The sequence below is a fragment of the Dipodomys spectabilis genome, unplaced genomic scaffold (genome assembly GCF_019054845.1).
Source record: "Dipodomys spectabilis isolate Male_0828 unplaced genomic scaffold, ASM1905484v1 ptg000004l, whole genome shotgun sequence".
Classification (NCBI taxonomy): domain Eukaryota; kingdom Metazoa; phylum Chordata; class Mammalia; order Rodentia; family Heteromyidae; genus Dipodomys; species Dipodomys spectabilis.
In genome coordinates this window covers 3,044,445-3,066,434 of record NW_024870681.1, presented here as the reverse complement: position 1 = coordinate 3,066,434, position 21,990 = coordinate 3,044,445, and the positions used below count along the sequence as shown (strand labels likewise).

The 21,990-nt window shown below is 46.5% G+C and overlaps 1 protein-coding gene across 2 annotated transcripts in view; it reads left to right on the top strand.

Annotated features, from left to right (window-relative positions):
• Positions 1-21,990, top strand: part of Ksr1 (kinase suppressor of ras 1) — a 156,013-nt gene that overhangs the window by 92,222 nt on the left and 41,801 nt on the right. The window lies entirely within an intron of this gene.

The following is a 21,990-nucleotide window of genomic DNA, read 5'->3' as shown; positions in this document are numbered from 1 at the left end:
TTCACTGAGTCCTCTAAGGAAGTGACTGTCATTATGCTCGAGGAAATTCAAGCTACAGAATGATTAAGTAATTTATTTAAAATCGCAGCTAGGATTTGGAAATGAGTTTAAGTAGAATTTCTGGCTGCTTTGGCATGTTGTCTTCTTCCGGCCATCCTATTCAACCACACCAACCCAACAATTAACAAGCCCAGTAACCAAGGAGACCAGGTTGGGGAGACCGGACAGTGCATGTAGATATAAATAAATCAGCACATGGCAGGTGTGGTTCATGTAGTCAGGACCTATAAAATCCCCTACGTATTCTGAAACCTAGAAGATTGGTTCTTGTCACTGTGTAAGAAGTAACAGACATTTGATGTAAACACTTAGGAAAATAGGAAAAAAAATCATGTAAGTCTTCCTGCGACTCAGAGAAAATCTTTTTTTTTTTTTGGGTCAGTTGTGGGGTTGAACTCGGCCTGGGCGCTGTCCCTTAAAGCTTCAGCTCAAGGTTAGCGCACTACCACTTGAACCATAGCACCAGTTCCAGTTTTCTGGTGGTTCATTGGAGATAAGAGTTTCATGGACTTTCCTGCCTGGGCTGGCTTTGAACCTTGATCCTCAGATCTCAGTCTCCTGAGTAAGCTAGGATTACAGGTGTGGGCCACCAGTGCCCAGCTTCAGAGAAAATCTTTGATCATTGAGATCTTGATATTTCCTTCTTGTTCTTCCTCCAACAGAGAAGCATTCAAGAGATTTCTAGTGGGCACGGTCTATGCTGTCCATGAGGGGATCACTCGCTTCATGTACTATATGATGAGCATGTAATGCCTGGCTGGTCCAGTTGAGCTGTGCTGTAATTTCAGAGTACAATAGGAGATGGACTATGGCCTGAAGACTTGACACTGAAAGAAAAAAGCCTGAACCATAATCTCAGGATAACTTGTTATATCAGATTTTTAGTATGTTGGGCCAAATGTTATAAAAATTAATTTTCAGGCAGGGGCTGTGACTCAAGAGTGCTGTGCTTATTTAGAAAGTTCAAGGCTTTGAGTTCAAACTCTACCCCCCCATCCCCTTCCCCCATTCCATATATATATATATGTATGTATATATGTATATATACATACATATATATAGTTTTTTCTTCTTTTAAAAGTGTGGCTCATGGGCTGGGAATGTGACTTAGTGGTAGAGTGCTTGTTTAGCCCTGGGTTCGATTCCTCAGTACCACATAAACAGAAAAACCAAAAGTGATGTTATGGCTCAAGTGGTAGAGTGCTAGCCTTGAGCAAAAGAAGCTCAGGGACAGTGCCCAGGCCCTGAGTTCAAGCTCCAGGACCAGCAAAAAAAAGAAAAGAAAAAGTGTGGCTCTTCAAAAATGAAAATGTGAATGTATGGCTTGTGTTACGTTCCTTTTGGCAACACTGGTTGAAACTATTTTGAATAACCAGTATGTTTTTCCTGTCTTTTCACAATTTCATGTTGCATTTATCATTTATTATGCCCAGGCAGGGGTTAGTTCCAGCTGTTGGTTATTAGATATAATATTGGTCAATATTATCCATGAAGCTATTTGTAGGCATGTTTTCCCTAGGAGGGATTCTGGATGGGAAGTGACAACAACTTCAGAGGTTCTCATCATGGAGGGAGGAGCGAGTATGAGGCCACAGGAGTGTTCAGCACTGAGAAGCCCTTGGGACCGTTTCAATCGCCAGTGACCTTCTATGGCACAAGGTCAATGACTCTCTTAGACTGAAAGGGTGGGCTGAAGTAGAGGTTGAAGGAAACTTGTGTGTGAGACATTTAATTCCTTGAGCTCAAACAGTTGGACAGATACCCACACACAATGAGGATAATGAGCTACAATCTCCATCCATCTCCCCACCCATCTTCCTGCCTGACATTTTCTACTACACAGGAAGGAGGACTGATGTGTGATGGTCACAGATAGAAAGCCAAGGACTTGCACTGAAGAATCGAATGGCTTCTCCAGTCCCCTAGTTGAGTCCCACCATGCCTCCTCTCTCCAGAGGATCTCAGGGACAGATGCAGCTATCTCCACACCCACATCTACTTTGGGGACACTGTGGCCTGAAAACAGCTCTGTGAAAGGGACAGATCTGCTAAACTCCAAATTTGTGCCTTCTTTCTTGTCCTAAGACATCATGTCTTTGGCAGATGGCCTTGCTCCCCGAGGGACTTCGCTCCAGACATCTGAAGGATGTAGGATACTCAACTTCATTGCTATCTATTGGCAAGGGGGCCTGGTTTTCCCAGGGCAGAAGACAGTATCTTGGAGTCCAGCTGCAGGGGCTCTTATGGCCTCTGGAGAGCTTTATAGTGGCAGCCATTACAGAGGTCTCCTTGCCACACCCAGTGATGTAGCAGATAAGGGGTCAGACACTATGTGGGGTTAAGCTGCACTGAGTGGCTGGCCAGTGAGCAGCTAGCTTGGATCTAGGAATCAGGGAGGCAGAGGCAGTACAACCCAAAAGCCAGGTGGAAGTTGGGAATGGGGGTGTTGGCTAGGGTACAGAGCTCTGTGGGAATGGAGGGTCACCGTGAGACAGCAACAGTTCTGGTTAGCCTGTGACCGCTACACTTGGCAATTGTGAGGTAGCTCACAAACTAACCTGTCTAGGGCAGGGCTTTTGTTTGCTTCCTTTTGTACACCGATGGCCCATCTGCCCATCCCAGTATGGAGTTGCATTTTCACCATCTGATTGCTCAAGCCCCTAAACCAGGAGCTGGCCCTGATTGCTCTTCAGGACAAGTTGTAGACTTACCTACCTCTTCTACTCCCACCCCTGGGCCACTTCCATATGCAGCAGCCTCTCAGTAGGCTCCTTGTTTTACCATTTATCCCTTCACCCCATTTTCCACCTGGAATGACTCAAGAGATGCCTCGGAAGCTTTAGCCTCTGCTGGCCTCTCCTTGACTTCACCTGGCTCCCTTTCTTCTGCTCACATGTCCTCTGACTTTTGTTCTCGCTCCTCTCCTCCCTGGAATGCTCTGTGACTCATCTGGACACCTCCCTCTCCTAGAGGTTCCCTGCATAACGCCCCTAGATGGATTCAAAATATCACCCACGCTTTAGTCTCTAGCAGTGCACTGTGGTATATTTTGTCATTAACACTAATGGAATTGTCTAGTATACTTGTATCCTGTTTATGTACTTGTGTACTTTCTGTTGATTTTCCATTGGAAAATCAGTTCTATGTGGTAGGCCTGGCAGCTCTGACTTCTTTTTTTTGGGTCCAGTCGTGGGATCTGAACTCTGGGCCTGGGCGCTGTCCCTCAGCTCTTCAGCTCAAGGCTAGCGCTCTACCACTTGAGCCACAGCGCCACTTCCGGCTTTTTTCTTTTTGCTTATGTTGTGCTGAAGAGTCAAACCCAGGGCCTCAGGCATGCAAGGCAAGCGCTCTACTACTGAGCCACCTTCCCAGCCCCATAAATAAGTTTTTAAAATGTAGTTGGAGCTGGGCACTGGTGACTTACTCCTATAATCCTAGCTATACAGGAGGCTGAGATCTGAGGATTGCGGTTGGAAGCCAGCCCAGGCAGAAAAGTCCATGAGACTCTATATCTCCAATAAACTACTCAGAAAATGCCAGAAGTAATGCTGTGGCTCAAGTGGTAGAGTGCTATCTTCAAGGCCGCCCTGTATCTAAATCCCTAGCACTGTGATATAACAAATGAATGAATGAATGAATGAAGTAAAAAAAAAAACATGGAAAGAGAGAGAGTGTATTTCACCATAATATGGCAGGTGTAACAAGCATTTGGTTTTAAGTGAGTGGTGACAGGTTACTCTTAGCTCTGGCTTTCGGTCTAGATCCTTCAAGAGAGGCCCATAACGAGCCACCTTTCTAGCCTTGTCCAGTTCCCATGAGTCACCTTCAGGTAGAGTCCTGGGAGAGAGAGTTGGCTTTTCAGGGGAGATGGCCTCCTCAAGGAAAGCTGAGCAGGAAGGTAGGTGGAGGAGCCAGGACTCCAAAGAGTCCTTCCAGCACTGCCTCTGGCTAGCACCCGTCTCCTTCATTCAGGAGTCTTGTTTTAGAAGGTTACTGCTATTTGGTTGTTAGGCTGCACCAATGGTCACCTTGGGGTCATAGGCCTCATAGCTGGAAGCTGACACATAGCCACATCTGGAATATAGTAGTGCTCTAATGCATGGAGCAGCTGCCCAATAGAATTACACAGTGCTAGAGCTCTTCACTGCCCCATTGAATGTGGTAACACCTGAAATGACAAGAACCTGAAGGTCACATCATATTTTGTTGTAATGAGTTATAAATGATGAAGACATTAGTTGTTCCTATGCTGAGCAATACAAGCTGTTATCTGTTTGGGAAGTGCCCTATGCCCAGAGCTTGACTCTAGACATACAGCTTGGCCTGGGAATGTCTGGCTGGGGTGAGACATAGCTTGAAAAATGGCACTGGTGCTATGACAGAAGCCAGCCTGTGGTGTGGGGGTCAGTGGGTCACCCTGAGAAAACTAATGCCAGGGATGGCATCCCTGAGGGCTAAGAATGGACAGGGAAGAGCACTTAGACTAGGAAAGTAGATCTGCTTAGACCTGGAGTTTAGAAAGCTGGCACTGCTCCTCACTGGAGCAGCAAAGAAGAGTGAGGGAGGAGGCTAGCTGTCAAATGGTTTGGTTCAGGGGAACTCCGTGCATAGAGTGCAGGGGTGAGTTTCTCTGGGGGTTACCTGAAATATGTGTGAGGGAGAAACATTGGAGGTTTTTTTTTTCTTTTATTTGGGCTCCTTCACTCAAAGGCTGGCACTCTACCACAAGAGCCACACCTCCACTTCTAGCTTTTTATTGGTTAATTAGAAATAAGAATCTTTTTTCTTTTCGTTCTTTCTTTTTCCTTTGTTATCAATACTGGGGCTTGAACTCAGGGCCTGGGCACTGTCCCTGAGCTATTTTGCTCAAAGTTAGCACTCTACCTCTTGAGCCACAGTGCTACTTCTGGCTTTTTCTGTGTATGTGGTACTAAGGAATGGGACTTAAGGCTTTTATACATGCTAGGCAAGCACTTTACCACTAAGCCACATTTCTAGCCAAGAAAAGAATCTTAACAGACTTTTCTGCTCAGGCTGGCTTCAAACCTTGATCCTCAGATCTCAGCTTTCTGAGTAGTTAGGATTACAGGTGTGAGCTACCAACGCTTGGCTGGAGTTGTTTCAAGGAAAATAAAAGGCCTGTTGGTTAGAAAGCAGCGTTGGCCATGGAGTTAGGTGCATGAGGATGAAGAGGGCCACTCCCCACAAGGAGGCAGGCCCCCTTCTTATTACCTCAGGCATGATGATAGTTTCTAGCCCCATTGTGTTCCACAGGTTAAGTCTAAACAATCCCAGCTTCATCTTCTGCCTGTAGCTGGGGGAAATGATTTCAGAGCCTGCTGGCCAGGAGCTATTTTTTTTTCCCCCCTTCAGTCATTTCCCTGTTGGAAGTTGTTAAAGGAAATGGTGAGTGCTGGCTGGGATCAGTTCTAGCAGGCTGAGCCAGCTGCTGCAAAACCTGGTGTACACACAGGTCCTTGCTATGTGCTAGCTTTGGGTAGCTTCTGAGCTGAAGATGCCTATAGATCTGGTAAGGGGGCATTGTGTTATAGGCCTGATATCCAGGTTTCTTTTTCTTCTTCCTTCTGTTTTCCAAGTGTTTGAGATGAGAAGAGCTACCATCTTCTTGGCTTCTGATTGTCTGGGAGTAGCTATGGGTCTTTTGGCCCCCACATAGAGGTGTAGGGCTGGAAAAACTATTAAGATTTAAACCAGGCTCTGGTGGGTCATGCCTGTAATCTTAGCTGCTTAGGAGGCCAAACTATTCAGAAAAAGCTGAAAGTGTGTGCTGCACGCACGCACACACACACACACACACAAATAAAAAAAGAAAAAGGAGAAGAAGGAAGAAGAGGAGGAGGAAGAGGAAGAAAAGATTTTAATTGGGAAAGGATGCTAGTATTTGGTTCTTGGGCACATGACTCTGTAGCCGTCCTTCTAAACCTTTCCTTCCCATCACTTCCTGTTGCTCTCCCTGCCCCCCTTCCCTCTCAGGAGCCAATGGCACTGGCAACTCTTAAACTCTGGCAACTCTTAAACTCTTGCTCGCTGGCTGGTAACTTTTAGCTTACACGCTCATAATCTCCTGAAGGGATCTGGCAGTCCTCTATCAGCCCTCTGTGTGTCATCTGCAGCTGCCTGAGGCTGCCTGGAATCAGAAAGTGTGATCGATTGACTGGGTACTGGATCTCAAGATCAGTTCAGCTGTCTGTGCTGGAGTCTCTCCCTCCTCACCTAAGATGGGGAAGCAGAGCCTGGGAAGTGAGCTGGCATACGCCTTTCACCCAGCCTAGAGCTGAAGCTGGAACATGGAAAAAAGGAGGCACAGGACAAGGATAGCATTTTATATATGTCCTCCTATATAGTGCTTGTGTGGAGATGAGGAGAGGGAAAATCTCGTGATCCCCCTTTTATACTCAACAAACTGAAGCTCAGAGAAGTGAGTGAGTTGTCAGCATCACAAGCAAGCTGAGAGTCAGAATTCAAACTCAGGTCATATAATGTAAAGCCAGGTGCCCCAGTTCCCACCATACACATAGTTTTATCATAGTATGCCTTACCTGAACAGCTCACCTGGGGTCTACTATATGAGTAATGGAACTAAATGTAACTGTAACTTTAATATAACTGTAATGTAACTGTAGTTTTCTCCCCCCTCCCCTTTTTTGTTGTTGTTGATTGTGAGGCTTGAGCTCAGGACTTAGGAACTGTGCCTGAACTCTTTTGCTCAAGACTAGTACTCTGGGCTGGGAAGGTGGCTCAGTGGTAGAGCGCTTGCCTTGCATGCCTGAGGCCCTGGGTTTGATTCCTCAGCACCACATAAGCAAAAAGAAAAAAAAAGCCAGAAGTAGTGCTGTGGCTCAAGTGGTAGAGCGCTAGCCTTGAGCTGAAGAGCTGAGGGACAGCACCCAGGCCCCGAGTTCAGGCCCCACGACCGGACCCCCCCCCCCCCAAAAAAAAAAAAAAAGACTAGTGCTCTACAACTTTGTCACTTCCACAATGCCACTTCCAGTTTTCTGATGGTTAATTGAAGATAAGGGTTTCATAGATTTTCTTGCCTGGGCTGGATTTGAACTGTGATTCTAAGATCTCGGACTCCTGAGTAACTAGGATTATAGGCATGAGCCACCAGCACCTGGCTTGCCTTTCTTTCCTATTTCTTCCTCCCTCCCTTTCATCTCTCTTCTCTTCTTCCCATCTATTCACCAAGCCTCCATTGACCATTTACCTTGTGCCAGGTACCCAGAGTAATTACTACTTCCTCCGTCCCTTTCATCTCTCTTCTCTTCTTCCCATCTATTCACCAAGCCTCCATTGACCATTTACCTTGTGCCAGGTACCCAGAGTAATTACTACAGGGTCTAATGAACAAACTAATCTGCCTGAATTCTTACAGCTGGTGGGATGAACTTGTCTGTAAATAACCACAATGCAATTGATTGGTGGCCGCAGGAGCGGGAGGAATGTAAGGATGTAGCTTCAGGGCCAAGGGCCTAGGTCTGTGTTCCCACCTGCTTCTTTAGGTTACTGAGTATGTGGTTAACACTATTGCATGCCAGGTACTGAGCTCCTCTGCTCATGGAGTATATGGATGTTACTCTATCCAGTTGAATTAATTCCTTTTTCTGATCAGAGCCAAAGTACCCCTTCTATGCTTCCAGGGCTGGGTGCCTCTGGTCTTTTGTAGTCTGAAAAGTCATGGGCATGAGCGTTCTGTGTAGCCCTATGCTGCTTGGCACTCTGGGACTTCTCTGTCTGGACTGCTGAGTCCCATGCAAGGTGATAGACTATAAACACCACACAGACAGGGAGCTGCCTGCTTCATTCATCTTCTATCCCCAATGCCTGGCCTATGCTAGGTCTGCTTACTAATTGCTTGGATTCAAATATCATCTTATTAGTTCCTGGAAACAAAGTGTTGCAAGAACCATCATCTGAGCCAGTGATGGCATGACAAGGATCTTTGAGGGGAAAGTAAAGACCAAGTGTTGCTCTCTGGAAGTGTTTGCTAGGTGGCCTCTTGTGGCCAAATGAGCAGCAGTGTGCATCCATAGCCCTACAGTGAGATAACTTTGATGGTATGTCCTGGGGGGGAGGGGGGTACGGGGGGGGGGGGAAGAGGAGGGCCTAGCTTCCCAGCTGCCAGACTATTTGCTTTCTTCTCCTGGGATCACCTCAAAGGGAAGGTTGCTCTAAAGCAGAGCTGACAAGCCAGATTGCTTTGGAAAATCTTTTGTCAATATTGTATTGTTTTAATTATTTTAAAAAAGAATCTCAGGGCTGTCAAGGTGGCTCAGTGGTACAGTGCTTGCCTTGCATGCATGAGGCTCTGGATTTGATTCCTCAGTACCACATAAACATAAAAGGCCGGAAGTGGCACTGTGGCTCAAGTGGTAGAGTGCTAGCCTTGAGCTGAAGAGCTCAGCCTCAGGGACAGTACCCAGGCCTAGAGTTCAAGCCCCAAGACCAACAATAAATAAATAAATAAATAAATAAATAAGAATCTCTTTCATTATATTTCTGTCTTAAAAATAGAAACAGTTAAATTCCAGTGGTCCCTGCTCCCAGAAGTGTGTTTTTGGGTAGGGAGCAGGATGGGAAATTAAGATTGGTTAAGAGTGTGACCTCTGAGCGAGCCAACTGTGGTAGCACATTCCTGTAATCTCTGCACTCAGGAAGATTGAACGTTCAAGGCCAGCCTGGGCTATATAGGTAGATATTGTCTCAAGAAACAAACACATGCACACACACATGGGCACATACACACATATACACATACACGTATTAGGGATATATAGTTGTAGAACATTTGCCTAACATGCTCAGGCATCTAGATTTACTCCCTAAGTTTAAAAAATAAAAATTAAAAGGAATGTCTTCTAGAGGTAGACTCAGGTAGACAGAATCCTGACTTGCTGTTTGTCAACCCTGTGACCTGGGACAAATCTTTGAACTTCTCTCTGCCTGTTTTCTCATCCGTCTGTTGTTCTAGCAAGAAATTTAGTAGTCATTTCTGGTACCTTCTGTTTCCTCAACCCCCACATTCAATTGACTTGCAAATCCTACTGGCTCTCTCCAAATGCATGTCCCCAATCCATCTGTGTCTCCCTCATCACCACAGCCACCCATGTCACTTTCTGTACCCCCTTTTGCCCCCCACCCTTTGTTTCATTGCTTGTAGGTGGGAGAGACTTTCATATTTCAGTTTTATTTTTCCTCCTGGGTCACTGGAATTTGATTTGAACTCAGGGCCTTGTGCTTGCTAGGCAGGTGCTCTGCAACTTAATACACACCTCCAGCTCTTTGTTGACTATTTTTCAATTAGGCTATTTGTTTTTTTGGGTTTTTGTTTGTTTGTTTGTTTGTTTTGTGGGCCAGCCTAGATTGTGATCCTCCTATTAACTCTTCCCATTTATTCTTACCACATCATTAGGATGACAGGTGTATATCACAGGCCTAGTTTTTAATTGGATGAAATGGGATCTTGTTAACTTTTTTTTTGTTTGAGCTGGCCTCGAACAGTTAGAGAGTCTTTAAATTTCCACCTCCTAAGTAGCTAAGATTTCATACATGATCTTGAATTTATTTTTTATTCTATGATTCTTATTAAAATATAAGCTCCCCTTAAAGAAAACAACTATATCCTGTTCATATCCTCAGTGCTGAGTAAAGTGCTTGGCCCATCCTTGGTATTCAGTATTCAGTAGCTATCTGTTGATGGGATGGATGGATGATGGATAGATTGGAGAATGGCCGGGTGCCACACACACACATAATAAGAACTAAGTAAAACTCTTGCATTCTCCTACTATACAGAATTTTTCTTTAGTATCAGTTTAGGTCACAAAGTCTGGACAAGGGTGTGTACAGGAGCTAAAATGGTGCTGTGCCTCTCAAGACAGGCTGTTCCATGTGACATGCATGAAAAGCATGGTAACTCATCCTCACTTCCTCCCACTGCCTATGTGTCTGTCCATATAGAGCTGCTTCCCTAGAACTGTAGCTGCAGAATCTCAGGGAAGGCTCTGATTGGCTTCGCTTTGGTCACATGATCATGGTATAACTACTCACTAGGCTAGGAGATAGAGAACTGTCTCAAAGGGCTTTGCCTCTGTGGAAGAGCCTGAAGTGCTAGGGATACCTGCACTCAGAAATGGGTTTCTGCCCCCACACCTTCATATGGTGAAGGTTACCTGGAGGCCTCAGGTAACTGCCATGCTTTCATTTCAGTTTCTCATAATACAGTAGAACTTGGGTCCGGGACAGGGCCATGGCATGTGGCTCAAAGATGGTAGATTGCAGAGAGCATCTTTCTAGAATACAATAGGTGAGCTGAGTTTTGTTTTTTGTTTTGCAGGTCCTGGGACACTGTCCCTAAGTCTCTTTGTGCTCAAGGCTAGTAGTGCTCTACCACTGGAGCCACAGTGCTACTTCCGCCTTTTCTTTTTCCTTTCCTTTTCTTTTCTTTTGTTGTTGTTGGTCATGGGACTTGAACTCTGGGCCTGGGTGCCGTCCCTCAGCTCTTCAGCTCAAGGCTAGCGTTCTACCAGTTGAGCTACAGCGCCACTTCCAGTTTTCTGGTGGTTCATTGGAGATAAGAGTTTCACGGTCTTTCCTGCCTGGGTTGGCTTTGAACCTTGATCCTCAGATCTCAGCCTCCTGAGTAGCTAGGATTACAGACGTGAGCCACCAATGCCCTGCACTTTTGGCTTTTTCTGAGTAATTTATTGGAGATAAGATTCTCATGGACTTTCCTGCCCAGGCTGGATTCGAACTGCAGTCCTCAGATCTCAGCCTTCTGAGTAGCTAGGATTACAGGTATGAGCCACTGGCACCCCGCTGAGTTTTTGTTTTTAATACTGTTTCTCATGAAAAAAACAATGAATGTTTATTGTATAAAGTACAAAACAAAATAAAACTCAAGAGCTTTGGTTGTTTTTTTTTTTTAGGATTTTCTTAATGTTTTCAAAATGTGAAAAATATAGAAGATAATTATTGTTGGTCTGGGAATGTGGCTCAGTGCTAGAGTGCTTGCCTAGCATGCATGAAGCCCTGGGTTCGATTCCTCAATACCACATAAACGGAAAAAGCCAGATGTAGTGCTGTGGCGCAAGTGGTAGAGTGCTAGCCTTGAACAAAAAAAGCTCAGGTGCAGTGTCCAGGCCCTGAGTTCAAGCCAAAACAAAAAGAAAAAACAAAAAACATTATGCATATATATTGTTTGTTGGTGTTTCATATCATAAGTTTACTATTCAGAGGAAAACATGGCACATTTCTTTCTAGGAAGCCTTTTTTTTTTCAGTACTGAGGTTTGAACTCAAGGCCTCATACTTGCTTGGCAGTATTGTACTACTTGAGCCACACTCCTGTGTCTTTTTTGCTTTGCTTATTTTTCCAGCTAGCATGTGATGCTTTTTGCTTTGATACACCATAGCTGGGATTACAAGTGTAGGCTACCACATCAGGCAGCCAGCCAGCCTTCTTTGTTATACTTCTCTTCTCTTCTCTTCTCTTCTCTTCTCTTCTCTTCTCTTCTCTTCTCTTCTCTTCTCTTCTCTTCTCTTCTCTTCTCTTCTCTTCTCTTTTCTTTTCCTTCCTTCATTTTGCTTCCCTTTCATCCTTCCTTTTACTTCCCTTCCTTCTGTCCTTCTACTTCTTGAGCCACACTCTAATTCCTCTTACATTTTTTTTTTTCAGATAGGGTCTCACTATCTAAGCCTAGACTGGCCTCAAGTTCCCTATCCTCCTGTCTTTTGAGTAGCTGGGATTGCAGCTGTGTACTACCATGCCTGCTTCATGTGAATTTAGTGAGTACTTCCGATGCTGTTAGGATGAACTTATGAGATATAACTGAGATGTCTCATTCAGTTCCCTCAGTAACCTTATGAGCAGATGGTACTGTTATCTCAGTATACTATAGACATAGAAATTAGCCAGGTGCTTGTGGCTCGTGCCTATAATCCTAGCTACTCGGGAGGCTGAGATCTGAGGATCATGCTTCAAAGCCAGCCCGGGCAGGAAAGGCCGAGAGACTCATTTCCAATTAATCAGTCAGAAAACCAGAAGTGGCACTGTGGCTCAAGAGGTAGAACGCTCGCCTTGAGCTGAAGAGCTGAGGGACAGTGCCCAGGCCCAGAGTTCAAGCCCCATGAGACTTTAAAAAAAAAAAAAGGAAAAAGAATTTGCATCCTGGAAGTCTGGACATAGAGCAAGGACCCAAAATTTTCCTTTTCTCCTCTGTCTACCCTCCTTCTCTCTCTTACTGATTCTCTCACTGATTCTTAGGGATAGGTCCACATTAGACAATCCCTCTGTAATGCTTGAGATCTTTCCTTATTTTTATTTACTCTCTAAATGATGGTTGTTTTAAAGCCTTTTCTAAATGTAATTGCAAAAGCTCATTGTAGGAAAACTCAAAACTATAATAAAGCTTGGAAAGAAAAATGAAATCTCAGCATAACTGCCAAGCACTGGCAGTCAGCACCTGACTGCTGTCATTAGTCTCCCTCATAGATAAGGAAGGCTTACAGTTTTGGGGGGACTCAGGGAGCAGGTTGACAGTTGCGCATGCTCTTTTGCAGCTGTCTTGTGTGCCATTCATGACTTGCTGCAATTCTCAGGGCTCTTCTGTGAGCTTTCAAAGCACCAGGCTCCAAATGTGTGACAGGCTGCAGGTAGAGTTCCCATGGAGGCCAGGGGTTCCCCACATGACTCATTAGGAGCTGGGAGATGACAGTGTGCTGGCTTTTGGAGTAAGGCAGCAAGCAAGGCAGACTCTTCCATCTGGGGCCTGGCATCCCAGATTCTGCCCCCTCCCCCACCGCCACAGGGCCTGGGCGCCTCTCACCCAGCACCTGCTCTGGGAGGTATGTGCTGACTCTCTAGCTTCCAGGCAGACTATTTTTGGCCGTAGTGACTGTTCACTACAATCATGAAAACAGAAACCCCTCTCCCTGCCTTGCTCTTCCCTGGGACTCTGCACTGGGGGCCTGGGCTGCCGGGAACCCTGCACTTGGGTCCTGCACCATGCATTGCCTGTGTTGCTGGGTGACAGTCAAGGCTTCAAGGGACACAGGTTCCCCACCATCTATCTTGCCAAGAGAAGCCCAAGGCCTGTGCCATCCCCCACTGAAGGAGGGTTTCAAGGTAGGTGCTCTCATGTCCAGGCTCAGAGGCCTCACTCAGAGTCCCCAGAATGATCACACCCCACCCTTTCTACTTTGCTAACTAGCTCTAATACATGTCTGGAGGAGTCTGCATGTTAGGATGACTTTGATTCCTTATGACATAGAGGCTGGGGAGCAGCTCCTGTCCTTCTGGTGAATGGCTAGAGCCTTTTACAGTTAAAAGATGACATGTACTTTAGTCTTGGGCCTGCCACATTTACAGGGATCCCATGAGCTTGGAAACTGTGGCTGGGTGGGCTGAGCCGGCCATGCCCCTCGTCTTCTGGTAGACCAGAGAAGCCACACTGGATAGACTGTGAGTGCCAGCTTTGGAACTTGCAGCAGAGTCCATCCAGGCCTTGTCACTTAACTTTCCATATCTTAAGGTGAGCACCTTAATCTGTCTGAACCTGAATTTCCTTAGAGCTGAAGCCAGGTATCAAGGCCACTCACTATATGGCAGTAGTATTCATAACTATGCATTTGTTTGCTCTTGTGTGTGTGTGTATGTGTGTATGCATGTGCATGCTGGTTTTTGTTTTTGTTGGTCATGGGACTTGAACTCTGGGCCTGGGCGCTGTCCCTCAGCTCTTCAGCTCAAGGCTACCACTCTACCACTTGAGCCAGAGCACCACTTCCGGTTTTCTGGTGGTTTATTGGCGATAAGAGTCTCACAGACTTTCTCTCCCAGTCTGGCTTTGAACCATGGTCCTCAGATCTCAGCCTCCTGAGTAGTTAGGATTACAGGCATGCAGGCATGAGCCACTGGCGCCTGGCTGGTTTTTGTTTTTGTTTTTGTTTTTTGGGGAGCTTGAACTCAGGGTCTCACATTCTCCCTTAGGTTTTCCACTCAAGGCTGGCATTCTACCACTTAAGCCACAGCCTCCACTTCTGGCTTTTTGGTGGTTAATTGGAGATGAGTCTGCCTGGGCTGGTTTTGAGTCTTGATCCTCAGTTCCCAGCCTTTTGAGAGGCTAGGATTACAACAATTAGCCACAAGCATCTAGCTCTATAGCTGTTGTTTTATGATTAGGTTGTTGGCAAAAGGGACAGTGTACTGAGAAGTTGAATGTAATCAGTGAGCCATAGCTGGCGTGGGTCTCTGTCTTTATTTGAGTATAGTTACTGATAGGGGGCTTGCATCTTCCTTTCTCAAAGAAAAGGGTGCCTTGTCATCAAAGTAGATGTGGGCGAGGTGTACAAGAACAAGGAGTTGAGGGTTTCTGCCTGCCCACCATCTTCAAAGCCACCAGCATGTTAGGGACTTGCCAGGCTCTGTCATAGGAGAGTTGATTGCTTTGGATTGCATAGGCCCTGAGCCCACGAGGCAGGCCGTGTGTCTTAGCATCCATGCTGCTGGCAGCTGCCTTTGGAGATGATTCCCAGGGCAAATGTCAGGGGAATTTCCCCCCAGTGCCCTTCTTCTTAGCCTTACTCAGAACACCTGGAAGGAATAGGACTTTAACTTTGGGTAGGCAAGCCTGATGTGGAAGCTGTGGGCCTTCTTGGGGCATGTAGTATCTTGGCGTTGGTTCCTGGCAAGGATGTAGAAAACATGGACTTTCATCCTGGTGCTATTTTTCAGGCATGCTTGCTGGTCCTCTCCCTTCTCTGGGCATTATTTTTCATCTCTGTAAAATGAGCATGGGACTCAATTGTCTCAAAAGCCCCTTTGAAGTCTGTCTCTGATGTTGGCAGGCAAAGGGTAGGCAAAGGGTATCTTTATGACCTCTTGAGTTTCCATCAGCCACTTTGATGGCAATGGCCTCTTGGCTTGGGCCCTGGCTATCCATTCAGTTGGGCTCCCATGACTTTGGGGCCTCTTGCTGCCATGGGGCAGTTGTTTTCAGCATTTCTGGAAAACTACAGGGGCTGTCTACCTCCAGGATCTCCTGGGAGATCTCACTTGGTCTCCAGTTGTGCTCACATGGACTGTGCAACAATGCAGCCTTGTTCATAGGCAGAGCCTGTTTCTCAGGTCTCTAGCTCTGAGCTCACTTTCTGGGGCTTAGTTCATGCCCTGCCTTGTCAGACAGACTGAAACTCCGCTGATGACAAACGTCACTCTTTGAAGAGGGGACATGGCCCTCTGGTGGAGGACTTTGTGACTTAGCCCTGGTCCAGCAAGACTGAGGCCAGGGCCAATTGCGGCTGTGGCCTGTCTGCCACTCTGGGTATGCTGTGCTGTGCTGTCTGGACCCAGAATCCCCTCTCTGTAAGTCTGGAGGAGGCAAAAGTAGGTAGGTCAAAGGGAGAGTTGGAAGGGGAGGAGGATTTTACTGGGGACCAGCAAGCAATGAAGATGACTAAGAGATAGGTGCCAGTGGCTCACACCTATAATCCTAGCTCTGGAGGCTAAGATCTGAGGATTGTGGTTTGAAGCCAGCCTGGGCAAGAAAGTCTGTGAGATTGTTATCTCTAGTTAACCAACAAAGTGAAGCTATGGCTAAAGTGGTAGAGTGTAAAAGCTCAGGGACCCCAGGCGTAGAGTTCAAGCCCCAGGGTGTTGGGCTGTGGTTTGGGGTGGGATAGAATATGCTTATTGTCTTTCTCTGCTGATTCCTCTGGGGGCCAGTGAAATTGGAATTTTCTGGTGCTCTTAGGAGGCACTCTATCAACATTCTCCTTTGTCCCCCATCTTGCTTCCTGGCTTCTCCTTGCCTTTGAGCCTGGCTTACTCAGCTTCAATCCTTTTACATGACCCTGTTTTGTGTAGGGTGGGACTTTCCCATTTGCTAGTTTCCCAGAAGCTAAGGGTCACTCAAAGGTTTATGTAGCTCATTGGCTGCTGACAAGCTATCTTACTCTGACCCCATTCTTCCTTTTGAATAACCTGTAATTTCTTTTAAGACAGGGCCTAGCTAGGTGCCCCTAGCTGGCTTTGAACGTCCCCAAGCCTCTCAACTACTACATTTTTTTTTTTTTTTTTTTTTTTGGTCACTAGTAGGGCTTGAACTCTAGGCCTGGGTGCTGTCCCTGCACTCTTCAGCTCAAGGCAAGTGCTCTACCACTTGAGCTACAGTGTCACTTCCGGTTTTCTGGTGGTTAATTGGAGATAAGAGTCTCATGGACTTTCCTGCCCAGGCTGGCTTTGAACCGTGATCATCAGATCTCAGCCTCCTGGGTAGCTAGGATTAGGTACGAGTCGCCAGCACCTGGCTTCAAATACTAGTTTTAATTTTACCATTGCAATCCACAAACATCCTAAGGGTGGGAAAATGACCTGGAAAACCAACCACCCCCTCCCTCTATTTTAGCATGGGCTGGGGGGAGCACTAGCTGCTGGGATATGTTTGTGCTATCTCATGCTGGACACATCTACCATTTTTAACTGACAGCAAGAGGAGTGGTTTTAGAAATGGGTATTGCTGACACAGAAGGTGACGGATGATATAGGCTGCCTGGATGGCAGATGGGGGCCTGGCCAGAAGCCTGTCCTGGGTTTCCCCTTTTGCAGATGGTGTGCTGGAGCTTGAAAGAGGTAGGAGAGGGAAAGCTAAGAAGCCCAGGGTCATTAGGAAATGGAGTCAACATAGTTGATGTGTTTATTGAATGGCCCAGTGACCCATTAGATCAGGGGACCAAAGAACTGTGGTCTTTATTAAGCTGGCCAGTGTTTTTCTGTGAACTAAGAATGGTCTTTATGTTTTTAACTGGCCAGGAGGAAAAAGAAGAATATTTTGTATCATGAAAATGATATGAAATGCAAGCTTGAGAATCCCTAGTTAGGTATCATGATGGCACAGCCACACGTTGGTTTGCATATTGTCTTTGACTGTTTGGGTGCAGAATGGAAGGTAGAAGGGGCCTTTTCTGTACCAATGGTGGATAGCTGCAGAACAGACTTAGGAGGTGGTGCTGGCCCTAGAAGAAGGGTGGTGGTGGCTCTGGTGACAGGTACAGTGACCAACTGGAGGTGTGTGCAGTAGAGTTGGAGAGCACCAGCCTCATCCAAAGGCCAGGAAAGGAATCCACAGGCAGCCCTGAGAAGCCAGGAAGTAAGGTGGAGGTGAGGGAGGTTAAAGGAGAATGTGGCTAGAAGGTCTCCTGAAAGCTGGAGCTTTTGACCCACTGCCAGGTGCTTACCTTTAAACAGCCAGAGTAGCTCAGGGAGACCCTAGCCAGGCTGTCCTAAGATGTTAGTGGACCACAGAAAACTGCCCTGGGAAAGTGTATCCATCTCATGGAATAAGGCCGACCCCAGAGCACATAGAAATAGCCTTGCACCTGCCTCATGCATTGTACTCTCTGGCCTTGAGCCGACCCCAGAGCACATAGAAGTGGCCTTGCACCTGCCTCATGCATTGTACTCTCTGGCCTTGAGCAAGTTACCCACCATCTCAACAGTACATAGGATATTTGGACTTTAGAAGTTCATCTACTAGGATGTTTGGCTCCTAGGAGCTCATCACATGCCTTTATTCACCTTTCTCCATCTCTTCCCTTTTATCTGTATCTCTCTACCTTCTTTGGGCTAGAGATAGCTGGTCCCTGAAGATGGTTTCCTGGGGTAAGAGGAGGCCGTAGAGCATGGGAGAGGACCTCTCCTGAGATACCTAGAACCTGGGCTGCGCTGGCTTCCTGAGAAGACAAGCAGGAAGACAAGCCTAGGGCCACAGCCACACTCAGCTACGTGGATCAGGCTTGTGGCCATGTAGCTGGACGTCATGATTCTATTGATTGTCCCATTGAAAGGGGGTCTCACTGTGTTTCCCAGGCTGGTCTTGCTCTCCTGAGCTCAAGTGATCCTCCCGCTTCAGATTCTCCAGTGTTGGATTGGGACAACAGGTATGCTCCATCAATCTTGAGGAGTGTGTGTGTGTGTGTGTGTGTGTGTGTGTGTGTGTGTGTGTGTGTGTTGGGGCTTGAACTCAGGGTCTAGGCACTGTTCCTAAGTTTCGTTTGCTCAAGGCTAGCACTACCACTTGAGTCACAGCTCTACTTCTGGCTTTTTTGTGTGTGTGTGTGTGATTAATTAGAGATAAGAGTATCACAGGGCTGGCTTTGAACCATGATCCTCAGATCTCAGCCTCTTGAGTAGCTAGGATTATAGGCTTGAGCCACTGGCACCTGGCCTAGAATTCTTTTTTAAAAGCCCTTCAGAAATTATGTAATCATTTAATCACAATCAAAAAAAAAAAAAAGAACCTCGGGGAAGGGAGGGAGGGAGGGGATGGTAGGGGGAAAACAATGGAGGGGGTAACAATGTTCAAGAGGAAGTGTACTCATAACCTCACTCATGTAACTGTAACCCTCTGTATAGTAGCTTTACAATAAATAAAAAATAAATAAATAAATAAATAAAAATAAAAGCCCTTCAGAGATGGGTCAGGAGCGATGGGTGACAATGTTGTCAGACACTTTGTATTCATATACTGTTGTATAGAATGGGAACTTCTTTGTACAGCTACTTAAAGATAATGATAATAATAAATGTTTTTTTAAAAAGCTTTCAAAAAATAAAAGCCCCTCAGAGCCTTGTATGTTGGCCTGTCCATGTAATCCCAGCACCAGGGAGGCAGAGGTGGGAGGCTTTCGAATGAGAGGCCAGTAGACCCCATCTCAGCAAACAAAATAAGCAGTTTACCAAAGCCCCTCAGGAAGTTCCAAGGTTCAACTAGAGTTGTGGACCACTGACCTGATCCAGCCAAACCCATTAATAGTCAGAGTGAGAGCCAAAGTCCAGAGAGGAGCCGGGACCTATACAAAGCCAGTGAGGCACGGAGCCTGGCTCTCTCCCTTGCCCTGCTGGTTTCCAGGGGGCAGGATAGTGAGGAGACTGGATACAGAACTGCCTCAGGCAAAGATGTTGTCCCCAGATGTGCTTCAGATTTCTGTGGAACCCCCTGAGGCTGCCAACCTTTCCCCCGGGGAACTCAGCCTGTTCTTTACCTCCCAGGATACCTGATTATTATGATCTCAGCCTCACTTCTCCCTCTTCCTCAGCCCCATCTGGGAGCACCAAGAAGAAATGATGGTCAGTGTTCTCTTGCCAGTACTGGGTGTTCAGACTTCCAGCCTCGACTGTCTTAAGACATACCTGGTCCTTTGCTCTCCCGCCTCTGAGAGTCCTCTGTCACCATCTTCAGGGCTCCAGAAAGCTACCTTTGGTCTCACTAATATGACTGGTCCCCAGGGAACTGCTGTGGTTAAGGATCCTGGCCCTTTAATTCATCCCCAGCTAAGAAGATCCCGGGACCTGGTAAAACCATGCAGAAACTCCCTCAGGTTTGAGAGTATAGGCATCTGGTGCCAGGCAGGGGACTTGCACAGCATTCAAAGCGCCTATTCTGCTGCCATATGTGCTCCAATACTTGAGGGCTGAGCAGAAACATGAAGCATGGGTTTGCCCTTGGTCTTCGTTCACCCTGGCTGGAACTATAGCATGTTTGTATATGTGTGGCCTTCACCCTGGCATTAGGACCCCTGGCATGTCCACAGTCCTCACTGGCCCACATTAAGTGTGGATGGCTCTTGTGTTAGTCAGCCCAAGTATCTAAGTATAGACTCAGACTGCCCCATGGCTGCCCCTAACTCCCAGGGTACCATATGATACCCAGATACCAGCAAGGTATCAGATACCCATCAGTCACTGCCAGGGACTTGGAGAAGATGGGGCTAAAAGAGAACAGAGAGCAGCCATCTCCATTATGAACAAATGAAGCAGCTGGTCTCTTGCTGGAAAATAGAAGCCATGGTTTGAAGGAAAGGGGCTTGCTCATTGCACGTTTTCTTAGAAGCTGAGGAGGGCAGTAATTCTCCAAGAAGCTATATATAGACTGGCAGCCCCCATCCTATCTCCAGCCCTCCAGCAGAGAGAGGAGCCCTTTACCTTCCTTGGCTTTGAGATGACCTAGCATTGTCTGTGGGCATGTGCAAAGGTAGGCTCTCCTCCTGGGGCATGGGGGCTCCTCTCAGATCTGAGGGAGTTTTTGAATGGCTTTACCTGTGAACTCACTTCTGCAGGAGGTAGTTAGAGATTACTCAGGGACATTCTGGAGGAATAACTTGGGTTAAACGAAGGCTAAGCTATGCCTGGGGAAGGGAATGTATAAGGTTTGACATCAGTATATAAAGTTCGAGGGAGCTGGGCACCCGTGGCTCATGTCTGTAATCCTAGCTGCTCAGGAGGCTGGGATCTAAGGATCACAGTTCAAAGGTAGCCTGGGCAGGAAAGTCCATGAGACTCTTATCTCCAATAAACCACCAGAAAACTGGAAGTGGTGCTGTGGCTCAAGTGGTAGAGCACTAGCCTTGAGCTGAAGAGCTGAGGGACAGTGCCTAGGCCCAGAGTTCAAGCCCTATGACCAAAAAAAAAAGGTTCAAGGGGGGTGCTGAGTTAGTGTGGGGCCTGGCAGAATCATGATATCAGGTGCTCTCAGGGCCACTCCTAGAGTCCACATAATCCCTGGGTCTCCTTAGGGATATTCTTTTAGCCAGTAGTCCTGGAGCCTAGGGGATGCCCTGGCTCAAGCATGGACTCATCACTTTCTCCTCATGATTCATTTTGGGACCCAAGTCTATCATGGGACTCACAAAGCCAGTCCCTTCGTATCCAGAGTGTGCGGCTCTCTTGAGTGGCCTGGCCTCCCCAAGTACTCACTAGTAGGTGATAGCCCTCCCCATTTGCCTGTAACAACAAAGCTTTTACAGCCATTGATCAGAGGACCCTAGAAAGCATTCCATCTTCAGGGTCTCTTTCCTGGCTCTTTGTAAGCATGGATGGGATTTATTTTCTCTTTACCAATTTTAATGAGTTAACTCTATGTACAAAGTAACCACACAAAAATAAAGTCTCAGATTTCGTTACCCGAAGATCTGGTTCCCTGCCATTCTTCCCCTGTCCCTCATAGCATTGAGCGAGGACTGAGGTTACTGAGCATTGCCCCTTGCTGCCATCCACAATAGAAGCACCTGTCTCTCCATAAAAGACCCAGGGACCTGCTCCCTGCCAGTCCCATTGCTTCCAAGGCCTGCCCAAGGTTTGCACGCTGGACATCTTAGTTCTCCCAGCTTGGGGATTGTGGATAGAAACTACCATATACCTTCACTGGAGACTGGATGGTCTTTGCCCCTGTTCAAGACTCCAGCCCAGCAGACATGAGATTAGTCAGAAAGGATGGTAATAATCTTTTGTGCAAAGTACTCTGATTTCGGATTAAAGACCTTAACATTAAACCTGAATCTCTGAAACTACTACAGGACAGAGTAGGAGAGACACTTGAACTAATAGGCACAGGAAGGAACTTCCTGAACAGAGTCCCAGGGTCACAACAAGTTGGAGAGAGACTCGACAAATGGGACTACCTTAAAATAAAAAGCTTCTGCACAGCTAAATCTATCGCAACTAAGCTAGAAAGACAACCAACTAATTGGGAAAAAATATTTACCAGCAATATATCAGACAAGGGGTTAACATCCTGTATATACAGGGAACTCAAGAAACTAATCCCTCCCAAACCTAACAAACCAATTACTAAATGGGCAAGGGAACTAAAGAGGGACTTCTCAAATGAAGAAATAAAAATGGCAAAGAAACACATGAGGAAATGTTCATCATCCCTAGTGGTGAAGGAAATGCAAATAAAGACAACCCTGAGATACCACCTTACCCCAGTCAGAATGTCCCACATCCACAAATCAGCCAATGACAAATGCTGGAGGGGATGTGGAGAAAGAGGAACCCTGTTACACTGCTGGTGGGAATGTACACTTATACAACCACTTTGGAAAGCAGTCTGGAGGGTCCTTAGAAAGCTAAAGA